Genomic DNA, 22,974 nt, shown 5'->3' with positions numbered 1-22,974 from the left:
ACGGCCATTTTACAAAATGCAGAGGATTAACCCCTTAGGTTCCACAGTGAGTAAAACAAGCACGCTTTACTGCACATACAGACTGATTTTACTGTTGTGGGTTTAGTAACACTTTAAAGTAATTTTTTGTAAATCAGATATTAATAAGATAACTCACATACACTTGATTTTTTTTTTATACATTTGAGAACTTTCTTTTGAAATTTTCCCCAGGCCATGCAGCTACATTCCCATGATATGTGTGTCTCCTGTGCTGCTGGGATCTATGGAGCCCTGTAGAAGAACTTTCTTTTGAAACTTTCCCCCGGCCGTGCAGCTACATTCCCATGATATGTGTGTCTCTTGTGCTGCTGGGATCTATGGAGCCCTGTAGGAGAACTTTCTTTTGAAACTTTCCCCCGGGCCGTGCAGCTACATTCCCATGATATGTGTGTCTCCTGTGCTGCTGGGATCTATGGAGCCCTGTAGAAGAACTTTCTTTTGAAACGTTCCCCCGGCCGTGCAGCTACATTCCCATGATATGTGTGTCCCCTGTGCTGCTGGGATCTATGGAGCCCTGTAGGAGAACTTTCTTTTGAAACTTTCCCCCGGGCCGTGCAGCTACATTCCCATGATATGTGTGTCCCCTGTGCTGCTGGGATCTATGGAGTCCTGTAGGAGAACTTTCTTTTTAAATTTTCCCCTGGTCATGCTGCTACATTCCCATCATAGGTGTGTCCCCTGTGCTGCTGGGATCTATGGAGCCCTGTAGGAGAACTTTCTTTTGAAATTTTCCCCGGCAATGCTGCTACATTCCCATGATATGTGTGTCCCCTGTGCTGCTGGGATCTATGGAGCCCTGTAGGAGACTTCTCAAGATGTGTGCTCCGACTGTACATGCAGCCAATCAAAGCACTGCCCATACAGACAGCATGAGAGCGACAAAGGGCTGGTCCACACCTATGCAGTTTGCGTTTGAACCATTTCTGCACTGCTATTTGCCAGTGCGTTTTGCCCTTTTGCACATGTTTTTTGTTGCTTTTTTTTGGCCAACTTGTTGCTGGGCAGATTAAAAGCACAAACTGCATAAAAAACACATAAAAAATTCTCTCTCTACATACGTTTTCTGCAGTGCCTCCATTGAAGTCTATTGAACCAGAAATGCAGTTTTGCGTTTAAAAAAGTCCCCGACCCATTCCAAAAGCGCAGCGGCTGAAAAACGCTTAAACTGTGTTAAAAAAAAGCATCAACAAAAGGAACTGGTGTGAACAAGGCCAAAGAGCATTTGTCAAACACTGCTGTGAAGGCCAAGAAGAGGCATGGCTTGTGCTTTGCGTCCCTCTTGCACTGCGCTTGTATGTGGCGCTCTAAACAGCTGCAAACACAGTTGTAGTTCCAAGCAGGAGTGTCCACCAGGGGTGGACTGACAATTCATGGGGCCCCCGGGCAATAGGGGATCATGGGGTGCCTGTGTCCTTGCCCAAACTGAAAAAAGCCTATGAAAAAGGTACCAGGGGCATCTCACGGGGCCCCCTACTGACCCCGGGCCCTCGGGCAGTGCCTGAGTTTCCAAATGGTCAGTCCGGTCAAATGGTCAAATTTGGTCCGGTCAAATCAGCAGTCCACTGCTACAGGACTCCATAGGTCTTGGCAGCACAGGGGGGCATAGATATACCAGGAATGTAGAAGTCTGGGAACAATTTCAAAAGGAAGCATTGCCTTGGACATTTAAATTAAAAAAAATCAAATGTATGTGAGTTATTTATATCTGATTTAGTAGAAAATAACTAACCAATTTAGTAAAAAAGGGAATATTCAGCAATCACAAGTAGAGAATAATAAACACGAACCAAAAACCTCTCTATGTTACAATGAATGCTTCTGATACTTGGAAATGCTTTTTCTCGGTCTATAATTAACTGTACAGAGTAAAACTTTACAGCAGAATGAATGCTTGTGTTCTCTGGATACTGCGACAGGTCGTGGCATTAACCTCATCATCTGATGACTAAATAGGGGAGTCTGCCTGCTATAATTACACAATCAGTTGTGCCGCTGTAAACAGAAAATATGCAATAACTCCTATGTATTATGTCCAAATTCCTGAGCTGCACTCATTTGGGTAATATTCTTAGTACATTGTGTGAATCACATAGGAATGCTGCCTTGCTGGAAAAAAAAATAGGTCTTGGTAGCAGTGCAAGAGGATCTGTTTATTATTTGTTTGACATTTTAGCTGATGCTCTGTGCAGAACCGCTGGATGTTCGGTTTGCACCCCCAACCCCATAGGAACTGCAGGAGTGCTCTGCACAGTTCAAAATCCACACATGTGCAATACGTTCCCTCTCCCTCAGCTGCTCAGCTCAGATGGAGAGGGTCACTTACCCTAGGAGTTTTTCTGACAGGCTTAAGCCAGCCATACATGGATCAAAATTCGGCCGGTCCAGCGATCTGCTGAGATTCGATCCATGTATGGACAGGCTGATTGTATCCAAGTTGATCCATCGATCAGCTTGGGTACAGCTAACCCGTTGGATTTTTTTACATTGGATTACTGCCGGTGGTTATAGCCAGTAGCAGTACTCATTGTGTTCTGCCAGCCGGGAGGTCTCTCTGCACCCCCCTGCCAACAGAACACAACAGCGCTGCAGGAGACATTCTCCCATGAACACTGACTGTATTGATGGAGGAATGGAGTGATTTTCTTTCCTTCCACCCACGGTGGAAGGAAAGAAAATTGATTAATCTATGGCTTGCCTTAGGAGTGAACAGGTTCAGCCTACAAGTATAACATATATGTTCTATCATACCAGGTGTAGTGGGACTGCGTTGCGTGACTATTTTAGCTCAGTCCCACCGCAATACAAAGAAAAATGCCTTGTCCCCTATGTGCCTGGTTCACGGTACTTTGTTGCAGTTGTGTGCGTGATAAAAGCATAGGAGTCCGCACATTTTTCCAATGCAGCGCGATGCAAGGCAATCATGGATCAAAATTCGGCCAATTCAGCAGTGATCTGCTGAGATTCGATCCATGTTTGGACAGGCTGATTGTACCCAAGTTGATCCATTGATCGGCTTGAGTACAGCTAGTCTGTTGGATTTTTTACATTGGGTTACTACTTGCGGTTATAGCTGCTAGCAGTACTCATTGTGTTCTGCCAGCCAGCAGGGCTCTCCGCACCCCTCTCCCATGACCTGCAAGAAGAAGAAAAAGAAGAAAAAGAAGAATTTCAGTCCGCTATTATATTTTATATGAAAAGTATTGCGGGTGCAACAATGTATCTATTTGTATCCGAATAAAAACATCTGTATCTGAAATGGATACAAATAGATACATTGTTGCAAGCACAATACTTTTTCATGTCAAATATAATAGCAGAGCTCACTGCAGTTACAGAAGTAATTAAATGCCGGCCGTAGACGGGCCAAAAATCGGCCATTTTTTTTACCATTGGTGGTAACGTCGGCCTATTGAATGACCGATTTTTCATTTTTTTTTTTTTTTAAAACGGCCGGTTTTCGACCCGTCTATGGCCTGCATTACTGACACTAAAGAGGATATTATTATTTAAATCATTCTGAAGGGAGGTTACACTAGGACTTGAGGAAAGGGGCAGAGTGCAATAAAAAAAGAGCACTGTAGTACGCAATTAGTCTGCCTGTATGTATGTATGTGAATTGGATAAGAACCATGACATTTTATCGCAACCCCAAGTGATTTAGGAAAATAAACTGGTCAGAATCAGCTGTCACTTACTGTCACTGTCTGCTACAATCTGGTCTGTGGCTGTGGGATAGCAGGGGTTACACGGGGGAATGTAGGTTAGCCAACTACACAATGCAGAAACCGAGCACATACAGTAGTGCAGAGGGAAGGGGCACAGACACCCAATGGGTGAAGGATCTGTAGCTGGAGCTGAAGGGGGCAGGCTGCATGTACACAATAGAGTATTACACTTACCATGCACCCAGCACCCTGCCCTAAAAACAGACAGTGGAGTTCACACCATGACATTAAGGATTAGGACCTTGTTATAAAAAACCAGACTATCCAGTTCAAAACCAGACAGGTGGCAACCCTAGTGAAGATGTACACATTGCTTCTGCAATGACATTAACCCCTTCCCACCCACCCCAGCGTCCCTTTAAACATTGTGAACGCCTGGGGGGTGGGAAGGATCGGTGATCATGTTACCACTGTGACTGGCTGTCACATGATCAGGAACTGGTCCCACCAGTTAGCGATCGTTAGTTAGGGCCGAGGGGCCTTCTTTGACAGTTTGGTCTCTGTGCTGCGAGCATGCAGTAAGCGCACTCTCAGCAAAGCCATGCACCTGTGCGGCATGTCACCCTTAAAACCCACCCTTTTGTGGCTGTTCATATGTATTAGGCAGGTGGAAAGATAAAGTTGGTTACATCAGTTTCTTTTTTCTTTTGCAATAGTGGGATTTATTTTTTAATGTTTATTTATTTTGAGTTGGCCTCACTTATGAGAGTTCGGCTTTAACCACATCCCGACTGCCCTATAGCAGAACTACAGCTACAGGGCGGCAGAGCTGTGCAAAATCACATATATACAGTATATACACGTGACTTTGCATTTTCAGCCATTGGCGGCTACAGATATCAATCACCAGGTCCCGGATGGAGATTCCCCGCTGGCACCCGGCGCTCACTGAGGAACAGTGACAGGAGCGAGACCTGTGTTGTCTCTCCTGCCAGCAGTAACATGCTGCTGTGTTCTTCTCTGCACAGCAGAAAAATACACAGCAGCATGTTTCCTTAGTAAAAGCACACACAGCACACAGTTGACCCTTTGATTGCCCTTCCTGCCCAGTGTCACTAGTACAGTGGCAGTGCTTTTTATTAGAACTGATCACTGTATTAGTTTCATTAGGATGTCAGTGGCAGTTAGTCAGTTCTCTCCCAGTGTCAGAATGCCTGCCGCAGTCCCGCTATAAGTTGCTGATCGCCACCATTACTAGTATTAAAAAAAAAATTCCATTATATATACCGGCATTTGTAGATGCTATAACTTTCAATAAACCAAATAATTTACACGTATTGGGATTTTTGTTTAGCAAATACATGTAGCAGAATACATTTTGGCCTAAATTTATGAAGAAATGTAATTTTTTTACTGGATATGTTTTATAGCAAAAAGTAAAGAATAATATATATATATATATATATATATATATATATATATATATATGTTATGTTTATTATTATTTATATATATATATATATATATTATATATATATATATATAACTAAAATATATGTCTTTATATATTTATATTTGTAATCTTATTGTTTTTCCTTCCCTGGTTTCCCCTTTCCCCTTTCATCATCATTTTTTTTAAATAAAACCTTTTTATGTTTTTATTACATTCCTAACTTTAGATGTGGCGACGTCATCACTGGGTGCTTCTCTATGCAATGCAGACAGATTTTGGATAGTGGGAGGAGTAGAGAGAAACTGTATATGAGCTTCCTGAAGGCATCATAGCACCCTGCCTCAATACTCTTTTCAAGAGCCCTTAGCAATGATACACACAGTGGTCTTGTTCTTAGAAGGAGTTATGCATCTATCAAAATGGCTTAAAGAATAAGTTCACCTTTGGAAACATGTTGCATATTCCACCTTTTTTTAGACCTGGTGGCGCAACATGTAGGGGAGGGGTTTGACGTCACGACGCTCGGAAGTCTTACATTGGTGTGGTAACTATATGTTGGAAATATGGCATATGCAGGATCGATCAATGCATATCTATTGGTAAATACTGGCATTTTACAGTGTGGTGTGCTGAAGTACTTAATATATGTGAGTGTAAATTTGGAAATTTGTAAACTTGCCGAATCATGTCAAACATCTCGGTGGCAGATTTGCCCAGTTTCACACAGAATTTCACATTTGCTCTTTGTTGTAACTTGCTGTCCATGATGAAATAGCAGACATGGTAGCGCACGTGGTCAGAACAGCACCAGTTGCACAGCTCCCGATGTACAAAGGATGATGTCTTTTGGCTCACTGACTTATGAAGGTCAGTGCTCCCTGTGACTGTGCGTGTGCCTTGTGCTGCCATCTGTTGTCATGTTACAAAACTTGAAACCTTTTGATACCACCTTGTATATATTCACCAACCAGCATGGCAGGAGAGATGATGCATGATTATTTCAATGATCTCTAGTAGCTCTGTTACTCTGTTAGTAGCTATGCCCCTTTGGGATGTGTGTTTTATAAATTCATGGAACACAGAGATCTTCCAGACGTTTACAGGACACTGTTAAATGGTATCTATGTTCAACGTTGCAGTTAAAGCTTGTAAATTTACTTTTTGAAGATCCCCACACATTTACTTCCTTGGATTCTATGACATGAATTCACTATCTGCTGTGAGTCGGCATTGCCATGTCACACATTTCACAGAGCCTGCCTTCTGAACTACAGAGATGCTGAGAGGAGGAGTTTCAGGAGGCGGAGTCAGTACAGGAATTCCTGCTTGCAGGCAGCAAGGTACCATGGGATATGTAGTCTTTAGAAATAAAAGATAAACAGCAGAGAAGCTGCAAAGCATACAAGAAGTCCAGGAAGTTGTGGAAAGAGATGACAGCAGACAGGCAGAGCTCACATCATGAAAGGAGATTTTTCAAGTAATCTTATATAGGATTGTCACATATAACTATTGTTTGTCTTTCTATTACAATGATGATGCTAAAAAATGAAAGTGTATGTTGTAATCCCTTTACACCTTCCCGCCCAACCCCAACATCCCTGTAATAAGGGTCTTTACACCTAAGGAGGCAGGAAGGTTTGGCTGATCACATGATCACAGTGATCGGCTATCACAATGGTCCCAAGATCGAGAGCCAGTCCCACCAACACCCAATCATTAGTACATAGCAAGAGCTGTCTTTGACAACTCCGTCACTGTGCTTGGAGCATGAAGTGAGCGGGCTCTCAGCGCAGAAAGCTCTGACACCTATGGACACATTTGTGCACCGTGCGAGAGCAATAAAGCCACCTTCTTTGCCGCTGTACATATACGTTACATGGGCAGGAAGAGATTAAGTGATTTCATTTATGAGCATATAGTAAGCACTGAATTGCCACTTTTAGAAAGCCAGATCCTTTAAAATATAAAAAAGCTTGGATTAAAAAAAATAAAAAATTCCCAACACAGAAATGCTTCCACAATAAAAGATTCTTACACAAATATCAGCACATTTGCTAAAACACAGATCAAAAAGTACCTCCTATGGCTATTCAGATTGCTGGTATTATACAGGAACATAACTGGTGAATTCAACATTTCCCGTACATTTCCCGTTAATGAAAAAACTGGGCAGATCTACTTTCTGTTCATCAAGGAGCTACAATCAAAAACCTTATTTTCAGGATTATCCATTATGGGACACAGCTCCATACATTCTTATACCAAGGGATGCTGAAAAGTGATGGGCATACCACAAGAGTGAAAACAATGAACTGCTGAAAGTTCACAGAGCCAAATGCAGAAATTTGCGACCACACCAGACATCCGGTGATTCGAACACATCTACCCTGTAGAACTAGCTGAGAATATGTGGTAAAGCATTACATACCTGAGAAACAAATTTCTGATGATAGAAAACCCAAGAAACACTCACTGTCCTTGTTTACTGAACTTTGATGGGAAAAGAGGGAACCTTAAACTGTTACTAAACTCACAACAGTAAAATTGGTCTGTATATGCAGTAAAGCATGCTTGTTATACTCACTGTGGAACCTAGGGGGTTAATCCTCCGCATTGTGTAAAAAGGATATTTGATCCTGTCTTTTTCTGATCCTCCCCGTTTTCTACTGTCCCCAATCCATCTGCTGATAGAACAGAGCCTTGGTGGCATCACACATGCTCAGTTTGGTGTGTATTGCTAGAGAGGTTTTTTTTTTTGGGAGAGTGCATGTGGCCCAATCAGCACTGTCCAGACAGAGGTCAGGGGTTCTGCATCCTCCTAGAGGAGAGATAAAGTGAATGCAGGGTCCTGGGTTCAGTAACACTTTAACCTTCAACTCATACATCAGAACAAAATCTAATGAATCCACAGAAAAAAGTGGGTGTGGAAGCCAGGGACCCTTGCTGGGGACCTTCAAGAACAATGAAAAAAGAGTCAAACTTCATAAATGAAGCTATGGTGCTCATATAAACCCCAACAGCTCTAACCACGTCCAGACAATCTTCAGGGTAAGCTAGTCCTGCAAATACAGGTTCAAATACCACTGGAAAAGTGGTGGTTTTAAAGGAGGAACAAAACAAGTGACTTCCTAGAAAAAAGCCATTATCAATAAATGGCCAGCCAATGGTCAATGGAAAACAATGACATGGGTGTTACTTAAAGTGTATGACGCAACTTGTAGGGGCATTTCCACTGCACAGACATCTATCCCACTTAGCATACCTTATACTAAACCTCCCTCAACCCCTTCCTCTTTTGACCTTGCTACTACTGAAGAGGTCACTAAGGTTTTCTCAGAAGTCCATCTCACCACCTGCCCCCTGGATCCTGTCCCCTCGCAGCTACTACAGTCACCCTCTTCTTCTATCCTATGCTTCCTCACTCACACCTTCAATCTCTCTCTTTCTAACGGTGCCTTCCCCACCCCTCTAAAGTATGTACACATCACTCCCATACTTAAAAAACCCTCCCTGGACTCCACCAACCTGAATAACTTAAGACCCATCTCCCTGCTGCCATTTACCTCTAAACTCTTAGAAAGCTTAGTCTACAATCGTCTGAGCTCCTACCTCACTGACAACAACCTTCTTGACCCTTTTGTCTGGCTTTCGCTCACTACACTCCATTGAAACTGCCCTACTAAAACTCACTAATGATTTACTAACTGCTAAAACCAATGGCCACTACTCCATACTCTTACTACTTGACCTCTCTGCGGCTTTTGATACTGTTGATCATCCCCTCCTCCTCAAAAAACTCCACTCTCTTGGCCTCTGAGACTCTGCTCTCTCCTGGTTCACCTCCTACCTATAGCAGCGCTCCTCCAGCATTACCTATAATGCTGCCTCCTCCTCTCCACTTCTTCTTTCTGTAGGGGTCCCTCAAGGTTCTGTCCTTGGACCCCTTCTCTTCTCCATCTACACCTCCTCCCTTGGTCACTTGATAAACTCTCATGGCTTTAAGTACCATCTCTATGCTGATGACACACAAATCTATCTTTCTACTCCTCACCTCACCCCTTCAGTCTCCTCTCGCATTAATAACCTACTAAGTGACATATCGGCATGGATGTCCCTCAACTTCCTCAAACTCAGTCTATCGAAAACTGAGCTCATACTATTTCCTCCAGCCCGTGCCCACTCCCCTGACTTCTCCATCAAGATCAATAATACAACCATCAGTCCCTCCCCTCATGCCAGGGTACTAGGTGTAATCATAGACTCCCATCTGTCCTTTCAGTCCCAAATCCAATCACTGTCCAAATCTTGTAGACTTCACCTCCGCAACATCTCCAAGATACAGCCGTTCTTAACCTCCGAAACTACTAAGCAACTTATTCACTCCCTGGTTATCTCTCACCTTGACTATTGTAACTCCCTCCTCATTGGCCTACCGAATCGCAGGCTATCCCCTCTTCAGTCTATCATGAATGCTGCTGCCAGACTCATCCACCTTACTAACCGTTCTGTATCTGCCACCCCTCTCTGCCAATCCCTCCACTGGCTTCCCGTTGCCCAACAAACAAAATTCAAAACATTAACAATCACATATAAAACCATTTATAACTCTGACCCAAATTACATTACCAATCTTGTCTCCAAATATCACCCAAACCGTACTCTCCGCTCCTCCCATGACCTCCTGCTCTCTAGCTCCCTTGTCTCCTCCTCCCATGCTAGTCTCCAGGACTTCTCCATAGTCTCCCCCATCCTCTGGAAATCTCTACCCCAATCTGTCAGACTATTGCCTACTCTGCCCACTTTTAGGTGATCTCTGAAAAACTATCTCTTCAGGGAAGCCTATCCTACCTTCAGCTAATAGTGGAATCTTCTATTCCTTCTACCAGTCCATCCCCCACAGTTATTACCTTTTGTACCACCAGCCCCTTCCTCTTAGATTGTAAGCTCCCAGGATCAGGCCCTCCTAACCCTCTTGTATTGAACTGTATTGTTGCAGTATTGTCTCCCATTATTTTGTAAAGTGCTGAGCAAACTGTTGGCGCTATATAAATCCTGTATAATAATAATAATATCTAAACCCAAGAACAAGCATTTCATTGAGTGCAATTCTTAGATGTTGTGGCTACATTAGTTTTCTTTTTTCTATGTTGTTATTCCTTTATTTTCACCTGGAGATCCTGCCAGTAACAAACGTCCTGTACTAAGCTGATAATGCTCACTCAATGTACTAGATCTATGTAAGAGCAGCACTGTCACCCTAGGCTGCTCACTCTTGATTTTTTGGATTACAAAACATCTCCCCACTCACCTCCATAATATAGTAGGGAGGTGTCCACAGAAGAACTGGGCAGGAAGCGTAACACTGATTGGAATTCAGCGCAGCACATGCAGACTACACAGGAAGTTAGCTAGATTTCTGGCAGGATCAACAGGCATTATTCTGGAGTTGCAGCATTTTTAAGAGACAAAAATGAAGAAATGTGCATGTATCAGAGAGATGTAGCAATTTTTGTCTTATTTTGCCCAGGCATACACTTTACAGTCATTTCACGCCACACTTTTCAGTTATTTATTTGTAAAAAAGTTTGAAAACCATTTATCATTTTCCTCCCACACAGTTATGTGCCACTTTGTGTTGGTCTATCACATAAAATCCCAATAAAATACATTTACGTTTTTTGGTTGTAACATGACAAAATGTGGAAAATTTCAAGGCACTGTATATTGCAGCTTATCAGTCTTTAGATATGGTGACTGCATTGTTTTCTGTTCTCAAGCCAAACGCAGTTCTGCAAGCAAAGAAAAACACTACAATTTCAGGGTTATTGTAACTTCCTGCACATAGAACTGATATATGAAACAATCTTAAGGACCCTTTCACATGAGCGGACCGATGGGGTCCGCATGTCCATTTTTCAGGCAGACCCAATTGGTTCATCAATTGACTTCTATGGACCAGCAGGTGTTAGCGGACAATAGTCCACTGACGCCCTCTGGCATTCGATCCGATCCTGTATGCCAAAAACAGACGGATGGGGATCCATTTCCCATTGATCTAGAGGATCAGATTGGATGACAATCGGGTGGAAATAGACAGGCGGTCCGTTTCCATCCGACCGTCCCACTGAAATCAGTGCGCAGGCAGATCAAGCTGACGGATCCTCCCCGTGTGAAAGGGGCCTAACAGTTTTCCCAACTACCTTCTGCTGACTACAAAAGAATGACTCCCTATGTAATGTAGCTAAGGATTGGAAGAGGGATTAGTAGCCCATATCAGGAGAGCAGCCTAATGACAAACATGGTTCCCTCCATAGATACAGTGGAGTGAGCTAGCATAGTCACACAGGGACAAGAAGCTTGGTATTCACAGGATTATCAGATAAAAATAAGGACAAAAAGGCCTGAAAAAGAAGAAAACTAATGCAGCTGCCTGTATTTCAGGACTGGTAAGATGCAACATACTGCATTTTTGTTTTTGGGTTTAAATTGTAATATTTTGGGGTTTATACTTTAGTAAACCGCCCCCAAAAATTCTAAAAAATCTTCCCCTTGCAAGTTAAGAGCATAATGTGCTAATGTGCATTGCATACTAGCACATTATGAAAGACTTACCTGAAAATGAAGCCTTCCAGCAGGGCGCTGTCAAGGCTCCCAAGGCTTCCATCTTCACCTGGTCTTCCATCCAGGTTCCCGAGTTGCAGCCATCTGACTGGCCGAGCCGCAATGTCATCACTCCCGTGCATGGGCGCGGGAATTTCGGCTGCAGCACGGCTCTCCCATTGTACAGCACGCCATCCATTGAGAGCACAGTGTGCAGCAGTGCTTCCACAGTAAATGTCTCCTAAATGGTGCGCATTTAGGAGATATTTACAGAACCTACAGGTAAGCCTTACCTGTAGGTAAAAGATACCAAAGTGGGTTTACTTCCATCTTAAAATGGTTCTGAAAGCTCAAGCTTTTTTTTTATCTTTATGCATTCTGTGCAGGAAGGTAAAAAAACGTCTGCATGCAGCTCCCCTACAAAGCCCCCCTTTATTCTTACCTGAGATGATCTCGATCCAGTGATGAGCAGCAACTCTCCTGGGTCTCTCTCTCTCCTCATTGGCTGAGATACAGCAGCAGGAGCCATTGGTGGAGCGAGGGCAGGGCCAAGTCCTGCTATCTCTGTCTATGAACACAGATAGTGGGGCTTGGGAGAGAGCCTGCATGATTGCCTCCATAGGAAGCGGCATCCTACTGGGGCACTTGCTGATGAGGGGGAGCCAGGATCGCCGGTGGGGGATCTGAGAAGAAAATGATCAGGGATGCTCTGTTTAAAACCATTGCTCAGAGCAGGTAAGTATCATATGTTTGTTTTGTTTGTTTGTTTTTTAATGTTTACCTTTAGAAACACTTTAAATATACTCTTTACTCAATGGAAACTCTGTTTGGGAGTACCCAATCCTCAGCCTGCCAACTTGGGAATACCAACTCTCCCCATCTGAACTTCTCTTGAGGAAGATTAGTAATGCATGCCTAGAGACTTTCCCGCTGTCATCATGCACAACCTTCCTCATTCATGGAAAACATGTATTCAAGCCACTAATCTTCTCACTAGAGTATACATGAATCATTACTTGCAGACAGATGTAGCTGTGATAGAGGACAGTATGTAGCTGAATGATTAGCAAGACCTTGCAGTCCTGGCAAGAGGCACCCTCAAAGCTCTAATTGATCCTCTTGTAAAGCACCATTGGAAAATGGCATCAAATTCAAAGTAAGGTAAGTTAAGTTGACTTTGTGACTTCAGCATAGAGACCTATTTATTGAATTGCATTAGTAACTCCAAAGAAAGATTTTACTTGTGTTTTGCTCTTAGAGTGAACCTTTCATCCAAACCAAAGTTACAGGTTACTTTATAGAGAATACGGGACATGAACTGTACATACATTCTCCTGGCTCCCTTGCTGACCCAAATGGTTGACAGGCCACCAGAGATTTGTATGTTTTAACTGGTTTGGCAGGTCCAGCAGGGCTATGCATGCTCCTGTTGCCTCATGTGACAGTCCCCGCAGCTGGCAAATGTCCCTTCTTGGCCCAGAGCAATGCATTGTGAGGGGTGGAGGTGGAGGCAAATGTCCCCTCTTGGCCCAGAGCAATGCATTGTGAGGGGTGGAGGTGGAGGCAATAGTCCCCTCTTGGCCCAGAGCAATGCATTGTGAGGGGTGGAGGCGGAGGCAATAGTCCCCTCTTGGCCCAGAGCATTGCATTGTGAGGGGTGGAGGTGGAGGCAAATGTCCCCTCTTGGCCCAGAGCAATGCATTGTGAGGGGTGGAGGTGGAGGCAAATGTCCCCTCTTGGCCCAGAGCAATGCATTGTGAAAGGTGGAGGTGGAGGCAATAGTCCCCTCTTGGCCCAAAGCAATGCATTGTGAGGGGTGGAGGTGGAGGCAATAGTCCCCTCTTGGCCCAGAGCAATGCATTGTGAGGGGTGGAGGTGGAGGAAATAGTCCCCTCTTGGCCCAGAGCAATGCATTGTGAGAGTTGGAGGTGTAGGCAAATGTCCACTCTTGACCCAGAGCAATGCATTGTGAGGGGGGGAGGTGGAGGCAATAGTCCCCTCTTGACCCAGAGCAATGCATTGTGAGGTGTGGAGGTGGAGGCAATAGTCCCCTCTTGGCCCAGAGCAATGCATTGTGGGGGGTGGAGGTGAAGGCAAATGTCCCCTCTTGGCCCAGATCAATGCATTGTGAGGGGTGGAGGTGAAGGCAAATGTCCCCTCTTGGCCCAGTTCAATGCATTGTGAGGGGTGGAGGTGTATGCAAATGTCCCCTCTTGGCCCAAAGCAATGCATTGTGAGGGGTGGAGGTGGAGGCAATAGTCCCCTCTTGGCCCAGAGCAATGCATTGTGAGGGGTGGAGGTGGAGGAAATAGTCCCCTCTTGGCCCAGAGCAATGCATTGTGAGAGTTGGAGGTGTAGGCAAATGTCCACTCTTGACCCAGAGCAATGCATTGTGAGGGGGGGAGGTGGAGGCAATAGTCCCCTCTTGGCCCAGAGCAATGCATTGTGAGGGGTGGAGGTGAAGGCAAATGTCCCCTCTTGGCCCAGATCAATGCATTGTGAGGGGTGGAGGTGAAGGCAAATGTCCCCTCTTGGCCCAGTTCAATGCATTGTGAGGGGTGGAGGTGTATGCAAATGTCCCCTCTTGGCCCAGAGCAATGCATTGTGAGGGGTGTAGGTGGAGGGGGGGTTAAGGCAGGGAAGCACTATGGGGTAAATTCACTAGAACCGGAGAGTGAAAAAACTGGATGGTAGCCAATAAGCTTCTAACTTCCGCTTGTTCAATTAAGTTAAAAACTGGACCCTGAGTTGACCAAATTTTGCATTCTCCAGTTTTAGTAAATTCCCCCCCCCCCCATTCTTGTGTGAGCAGCCACCAAATGAGCACAGAGAAGGTAAGCATGGTCTGTATGCTCCATGCAGTTAGGTGAACCTGGTCCCCATAAATGGGCAAAAGTATAGGTTCAATTTAAGCCAATACTTTGAATCGTTAAAGCTGAACTCCAGTTTGGTAAAGCAGTGTAAATCCCAGGGCTGAATGGACTGAAAGATGAAGCCTGTAAAACAGCTCTCATATATGTATGAGGGATGGACCAAAGATAATACAAAAGTGGGCATAACTTTAACAACTTACATAGGTAGCTCAAATTTCACATGTTGGTAAAGTGACTCTTACTCTATAGTAACTCTTATTTTTCTTTTTCATTGTAGGTAAATAATGAATTCAAAGAAACACCTTGCCACCACTGAGTTCCACTTGCTGGCCATTCGTGTCAGTGGTCGCAGTTGATGGTCTTCCACTGTGTGGTTAATCTTTAAGTCTGGGTTCCCCTTCTTTGAACTTCTTCATCCATCTGTACACATTGCTCTTGCCATTGGCATCATCTCGGTGAACATTCTGTAGCCTCCCGTGGATGCTGGACAGCCTACAATTCTACTTCGTCAAGAACTCAATGACAGCACGTTGTTTCTGCCTGGAATCCATTATTTACTTGCAATAAAAAAGAAGAAGAGCTACGACAGAGGAAGAGCTACTCTAATAACGTGAAATTTGAATGACCTATGTAAACAAATAAAAAAGGTATGCCTTCTTTTGTATTACTTTTAGCACTGCCCTCGTATTGTTTTGCCTGGAGTTCAGCTTCAACACAACACATTGAGGTTCACCGAACACTGCAAGCCATCCTGATCAAATGTTGGATGTTACTGTAAATTTCAACCCTGTTCCACATTCATTAACAAGTCACAGGTTAAATAAATCTGAAATTGCATAGAAGAGCTTTGCATTGCTGCTAGTAAAAAGTGATAATTCAAGAAGAGTGTGCTCCTGACAACTGCAGGCTATATATATCTAGGGAAGGGGTATATGATACAATTATACTTCCACCTTTAGCACCATCTGAGAACAGGCTGTGCTGGATTACTGGATATTACTGTTCATACTTGACCAAGCATAGGATGTTCAATGGTATGTGAGAGTGGGAACTATGTCCACTTGATATGGGGAAAACTTTCATTCCATATGAACAATTTAAATCATGCAAGTCAATATTTCAGTCTTTAAAACATATGCAGTCCTGGAGGATTAGTTTGAAATGTTCAACTGCAAAATTTAAAATCATGGACTTGTAAACAAGGTAAGCAAGGAATGTTCATTTGGTACATAAAACTCAGCTACAAACCTCTAAAATCAGTGATCTCAAAGCCTCAATCACTGGGATCAGCTGGTTGCACCCAGACCTGGCATGGTAATCGGATGGTGACAGTGTGATACTGTTGGCTATAAAATCGCCAGCACTCTTTTGCATTGCTCACTGCTGCAGGTTCTGATAAACCACCATGCTGGAGGCTGTGATTGGCTGCTTCAACCTACCTGACACCCCTCTAGCCTACAGCAGCATTCTGCTGCTTCCAGAAGGTACTGCACATGTCTGTTAGCATTACCACAGTTCTAAAAGTGACACCAAACAATTCAAGTTAAACTAACAACTAATTCCAGCATAGAGTACAATTACACTGCACTTTTTAAAATGATAACAATGTTTTCCACATTCCTTTTTTCCCTGCTAAGTGATCACGCCGTAACAATCATTTCAGTATGGATGGTTCTATTAGGTTACTTTAACTAATTATTGCAGTCTGTACATGGGCTGTTATAAATGATGTATCCCTGACCACTGCACTCTGTACATGGGCTTTATATGACATATCCCTGGACACTACACTCTGTATGCTAGGTTGTATATGGCATACTCCTGACCACTACACTCTGTATGCTAGGCTGTACATGACATACCCCTGACCACTGCACTCTGTATGCTAGGCTGTACATGACATACCCCTGACCACTGCACTCTGTATGCTAGGCTGTACATGACATACCCCTGACCACTGCACTCTGTACACTGGGCTGTATATGACATACTTCTGGCCACAGCTCTGTATGAGGGCTGTATATGATATACCCCAACCACTGCACTCTGCATGCTTGGCTCTATATGATATGCTCCTGATCACTGTGCTCTGTATGCTAGGCTATATATGACATACTACAGACCACTACACTCTGTATGCTAGGTTGTATATGGCATACTCCTGACCACTACATTCAGTATGGATGGTTCTATTAGGTTACTTTAACTAATAATTGCACTCTGTACATGGGCTGTTATAAATGATGTATTCCTGACCACTGCACTCTGTACATGGGCTTTATATGACATATCCCTGGACACTGCACCCTGTATGCTAGGTTGTATATGGCATACTTCTGACCACTACACTCTGTATGCTAGGCTGTACATGACATACCTGACCACTGCACTCTATACACTGGGCTGTATATGACATACTTCTGGCCACTGAGCTCTGTATAAGGGCTGTATATGATATACCCCTGACAACTGCACTCTGTATACTTGCCTCTATATGATATGCTCCTGACCACTGCGCTCTGTATGCTAAGCTATATATAACATACTACAGACCACTACACTCTGTATGCTAGGCTGTATATGACATACTTATGACCACTGCACTCAGTATGCTGGGCTGTATATGACATATTCCTGACCACTGAACTCTGCATGCTAGGCTGTATATGACATACTCCTGACCACTGCAACCTGTATGCAAGACTGTATATGACATACACTCTGTACGGTGGGCTGTATATGACATATTTCTGACCGCAGCACGCTATACGATGGTCTGTATATGACAATCTCCTGACCACTGCACTCTGTATGTTGGGTTAAATATGACAAACCCCGGGGCACTGCACTGAGTTTTACATGACATACTTCTGACCCCTGCACTCTATACACTATATTGTACAATAGTTGCTGGTTGATCAGTGGTCACTGACTATGTAAATGAAATTCTTTCTTAAGGTAGGTTGTGTGCTTTCCTGCACAGTCTACCTGCACTGAGGTTTGTATGTTTCAGTTAGGCTCTCGTTCATGGGACAGTAGTTAAATCATATTTTGTAGGTACAAGAACTGTGCCATATGTTACAGTATACACAGTGAGTGAGCCTTAGGCAGGCCATACACTATACAATTTTCTGTCCAATTTCTTCCCAATTTCCTTTAGATTTACCTTCAACTATGTAGTGCAAAGCCCTGCCTAACTGGAAACAATTGAAAGTGTCATTTAGGTTTGACCTCATATTATATGGTTTTTGGTAAATCTAAAGCAAAAATCTCAAGAAAATTGTATAATGTATGGCCAGCCTAAGTCTTAAACTTCTGCCACAATTTTGCCACACCCACAATTCGCCAAAGCAGGCTGCATGCCCCACCTCCTTAAGTGCCCTTTGTGTGCCCAAGGATGAACTCTCCTTTCTCATCAGAAAAAAAAATTATCATGGCTCTGGGACTAATAAATTAATTTAAATTCCAACTGCAGGAACCCTGAACTCCAATGGATAACTGCTTGTTTATTGTAGGAAGAGTAAAAGCACTTATCCTTACCCGATTCTTCACTACTCCAGCATATGGTGTACCCTATGCTCCGGTAGTTGGCTACCTTTCGGTGTCATCACATCCAGTGCAGGGCTGTGAACCATGCATCAGCCTTGATGACATCAGGACCTTAGAACACTGGAGCATGGGGGAGAAGACACTGCAGGGGGTGGAAGATCAGAAAAGTAAATCTTGTCTTTGCACCTGAGATCGAAATGAGCAGTTAACCCTGGAAGTGGAGAGAATTTTCAAGTTTCCCAGAGCTGGGATTTATGCAGGCCATAGACGGGTTAATAACTGGCCATTTAAAAAAAAAAATGGAAAATCGGTCATTCAATAGGCTGACGTTACCACCAATGGTAAAAAAAAAATCGCCCGATTTTCGTCCCGTCTACGGCCGGCATTTATTACTTTTGTCCCTTGCAGAGAGCTCCAGTATTATATTTCACATGAAAAAGTATTGCGGTTGCAACAATGTATCCATTTGTATCCCTTTCGGATACAGAGGTTTTTATTCGGATACAAATAGATACATTGTTGCAACCGCAATACTTTTCATATAAAATATAATAGCGGACTGGAATTCTTCTTCTTTTTCTTCCTCTTCCTTTTCTTCTTCTTTTTCCTCTTCTTTTTCTTCTTCTACTTCTGCTCCTGCTTCTTCTTTTTCTTCTTCTTCTTCTTCTTCTTCTTCTTCTCTTATTCTTCTTTTTATTCTTCTTGCAGGTCAGCCGATTTTTTTCCAACTTTACCGATAAAAAAAATGTGCCAAAACCACGAAAAACAGCCGACCAATTAACCCACTAATGGTGCGAAAATCGGCCGATTTTTTTTTCGGCCGATTTTCGACCCGTCTATGGCCTGCATTAGAGTTTACATATGTATACACAACACCAGACTTTCTGAATACATTCTGCATTATACAGTTTCCATTAGCAAGGAGCCAATCAAGGGATAAATGTTTTATGGTAGCCTGGTAATATAATTTAATAAAAACATCATCAAACTTAAATTACATAAACCTGGCCTAGGCATTCGTTACTGAATTCTTACCTGATTGAGATACTTATTATGATGGTACACTTGCCAATAATATCTGTTGCTGGATGTGCTAACTTGTGACATAGTTGATATATAGTGAGGCACAAATGCCCTACAATGCTGCCACCTGCTGGAAGTTTTAGATTGATACAAGTTTGATCGTTTTTAGTTAAAGCATACTGTACCTTCCAACTTGATGGACACAGAAAGAAGGACACCTTTTTAGCAGACAGTATGCAGGTATAAGACACCCCCCCCTCTCTCCCCCCTCTTTATGCAGACAGTGAAGTATTCATGAACCAAAAATGAATGGTTAAACCCACACATGCAAATTTTGACCACTACTTTTCCTTTATACTGGTTTTGAAAGTAATACTAACAATAGAAATTAGATGAAAGATTTAGTGTTGTATAACACTTTTGGTATTGGTAGCTGAATTATGCACTTTATAGACCTTTATAGATCAGACCACAAAAAAAGGACAAATGGGGTGACAGAGGGATTTGATGTCAAAAGAGAGACAGTCCCTCCAAATGGTTAAAGCAAGCCTTTATTGAAAGAGACAGAGACTGCCATTGACAAGTTCTCATTCTGCAAATATAAGTTTCCTTGCTGTCATGCTACTCACTTACCTGGCACATGTAAACAGCCAATGGATCAGCATGGCACACATGTAACACAGTGCTCCCTACAGGGACTCTGAGTCCAAGTGTTTAAGAAAAGTATTGAAAGCACCACATATATAGGTCATAGAAATATTTAATACAATACATTGTTGTTTTGTGTTGTAGCCCTGATGAAGGGAGTCTAAACCTCCAAAACATGTTGGCTGCTTTGTACAACTTTAACATGACATGATTATAATTTTCTTTGGAATCTATGACTTACATCGTGGCAATTCCAATACTTCCCTTAAACACCTGGACGTATACTTGATCCAGGTCAGTGACTTAAAAAACTGGAGTCAGAGACAGCCAGGTAACTAGCATTTTAGGAACAAGATCATCAGCAACCAATATGTTTTCCCCAGTACAAATTTCCTTTAAGACTGTTGTCACTGGTGAACTACTTATGTCAAAGGGAAAAAATTCTGGCGTACAAAAATACATGCTTAACAAGGCAATACAAAGAAAAATGGCAGCATGAAAAGTACACCATTCCATAGCCATCGCATTGGACTTCATTCAACTCAATCAAGTATAGGGTGAGTTATAATAGGTTGATGTGAGAAACTGCACTATAGCAGGCCACAGATGATTTGATTTTCTTTCCTTTCATCATGGGTGGAAGGAAATAAAATCGCTTGATTCCCCCATCAACACAGGGGAACATAGGGGAAGGCCTCCCACAGCGCTATTGTGTCCTCCCAACCTAGAATCTTGCCCGGTCCCTGCTGATCATGCCAAGATTTGATCTTCCTATGGCCAGCTTATGTCTTTCTAAACACCAAAATATACAGTATTAACTTTGTAGCATAACAAGCATTGTATCGTTGTTTCTAGATGTAAAAATGGTGCAGAAGTAGTACAGCAGTTCTCAGAAATGAGTTACAAGGAAAGATTGTTGTAATGAGTAGATATTAATGATGGAACTTAATCCACACACGAGCTTCCAGAAAATACAGCGACTACTGGCAGATGCTGCACAGGGGTAGTATGAGGACACTGTCTGGGACATGTAAGATAAAGATGCCATCCTATTACAAATTTTGTAATTCAGACATGTATCAGGAATATCCATTTAGCAAAATGAATGTTCACTTAGCTCTATAAATAAGAGGAAGTTGTTTTCACTTCAATCATGAAATCATAATTATGCAAAAATAAAAGCTTTAAAGTCATCAGCTAATTTATATATTTTCTTTTTTTGTTAAAGGAGAATTGCATGTTTTGCTAAATAAATAAATGCACCCATATTGCAAAAGATGTGCACTGATCATTTTCTGCATTTGAACTTGCAAAGCATAGTAACCACAATCAGTGGATTGTGGGTGCAATGCTCTGGCTTCTGTAGACTCTTTCTCCAGCTCATGACGGACATTCAAATACCGAGCTAAAGGAAATTTATCAATGGACTCCAGTGCGGTGACATCACTGAACTTGTGCTCCACTGAGAACAACAGTCCCTCTGCCGCGGTGGCAGATCTCTGTGAACAAATGGCATGGCTTTGCGAGCAGACCGCTGTGCCAAATTGAAATAATGACAGAAGCCAGTAGGGAAAAGAACCCCAGGATTCAGTGCGGAAAGGGGGGAAGGGGGGTTGTGGATTCTGACAATGTTCAGGGCTGTCTTTAATATTGATTGGACACTGGGCATACATTTTCTTGGGCCCCTCCCCCTGCTCAAATGCAATTTCACTCTCAACTTGACATACAATAAATAGCAGCTAGACTCAAAATCAGTTTACTGCAGCAGATCACACATCGATTGTGATTGCTGGCCAGGGGTTACAGCACATCATTGCAGCTCGTTGACTGGTCGCTAGAGGTTACAGCACACATTATGGCTCACTGATTAGTTGCTAAAGGTTAAAACACATCATTTTTGCTTGTTGATTGATTGCTAGAGGTTACTGCACATTATTACTGCTCACCAATTGGTTGTTAGAGGTTACTGCACATCATTACTGCTCACTCATTGGTTGCTAGAGCTGTGGGGGGAGCAGGTGTGATCAGTGGCAGTGCTGGGGGAAGGAATGGGATGTGTGACAGTGCTGGGGGGAGAGATCAATAACACTCACCATCTGTCACCTGTCAGTCCACTCGGTTTCCCCTGCCTGCATATGACGGGGGGGAGGGCGGGAGGGGGTTAGAGAGAGGGGGAGTGAGAAAGAGGGGTGAGAGAGAAGGGGGTGATAGAGAAGGAGGGTGAGAGAGAGAGCGAGGGGGTATGAGAGAGGAGTGGGGTGAGAGAAGGGGGATGGGAGAGGGAGGTGGGGTGAGGGAGAGGGGGAGTGAGAAAGAGAGAGGGGGAGTAAGAAAGAGAGAGGGGTGTGTGAGAGAAAGAAGGGGAGAAGGAGGGGGTGTGAGAGAAAGGAGGGAGGTAGGGAGAGAGGGGAGGTGGGGGGTGGCAAAGAGGGGGAGTGAGAAAGAGAGAGGGGTGAGAGAGAGGGAGGATGAGAGGGGGGTGAGAGAGAGGAGGTGATAGAGAGAGGGGGGATGATAAAGAGGGGGATGGCAGAGAGAGGTGGGGTGAGAGAGAGGGGGGAGTGAGAAACAGAAAGGGGGATGAGAAAGAGAGAGGGGGGATGAGGGGGGTGAGAGGGGGGATGAGAGAGAGGGGGGTGACAGAGAGAGGTGGGGTGAGAGAGACAGAGAAGGGGAGTGATAAACAGAAAAGGGGGGGAGGTGAGAAAGAGAGAGGGGTGAGAGAGAGGGGGTGTGAGAGAAAGGATGGAGGGAGAAACAGGAGTTTGGGGATGACAAAAAAGGGGAGTGAGAAAGAGAGAGGGGTGAGAGGGGGGATGGGAGAGAGGTGGGGGGTGAGAAACAGAGAGGGGGAGTGAGAAACAAAGGGGTGAGAGAGGGGGGAAAGAGAGGAGTGATGAGGGAGGTGAGAAAGAGGTAGTGGGGTGGGAAAAGGAGAGAGAGGAGATGGGAGAGAGAGGTGGGGTGAGAGAAAGCGGAGTGAGAGAGGTTTAAGAGAGAGAGAGAAGGGGTGAGAGAGGTTGCGTGAAAGCGAGAAAGGAGTGAGCAAGGGGGGGTGACAGAGAGGGGGAGTGAGAGAGAGGGTGGTAATAGAGAGGGGGGTGGAGAGAGAGAGGGGGAT

General features: G+C 43.7%; 1 protein-coding gene and 1 long non-coding RNA gene across 2 annotated transcripts in view; one reads left to right on the top strand and one right to left on the bottom strand.

Annotated features, from left to right (window-relative positions):
• The window catches only part of RETREG1 (reticulophagy regulator 1), a 148,040-nt gene that overhangs the window by 101,169 nt on the left and 23,897 nt on the right, over positions 1-22,974 (bottom strand). The gene's annotated exons all lie outside the window — the stretch shown is intronic.
• LOC149463710 (uncharacterized) lies at positions 12,618-15,300 on the top strand. Its single transcript, XR_016312395.1, has 2 exons — positions 12,618-12,921; positions 14,911-15,300. It is a non-coding gene; the product is annotated as an uncharacterized LOC149463710 (long non-coding RNA).

Source organism: Staurois parvus, unplaced genomic scaffold (assembly GCF_062004578.1).
Source record: "Staurois parvus isolate SC_StPar_1 unplaced genomic scaffold, SC_StPar_1.0 ptg000153l, whole genome shotgun sequence".
NCBI classification, from domain to species: domain Eukaryota; kingdom Metazoa; phylum Chordata; class Amphibia; order Anura; family Ranidae; genus Staurois; species Staurois parvus.
This window is presented reverse-complemented; position numbering and strand designations above follow the sequence as displayed.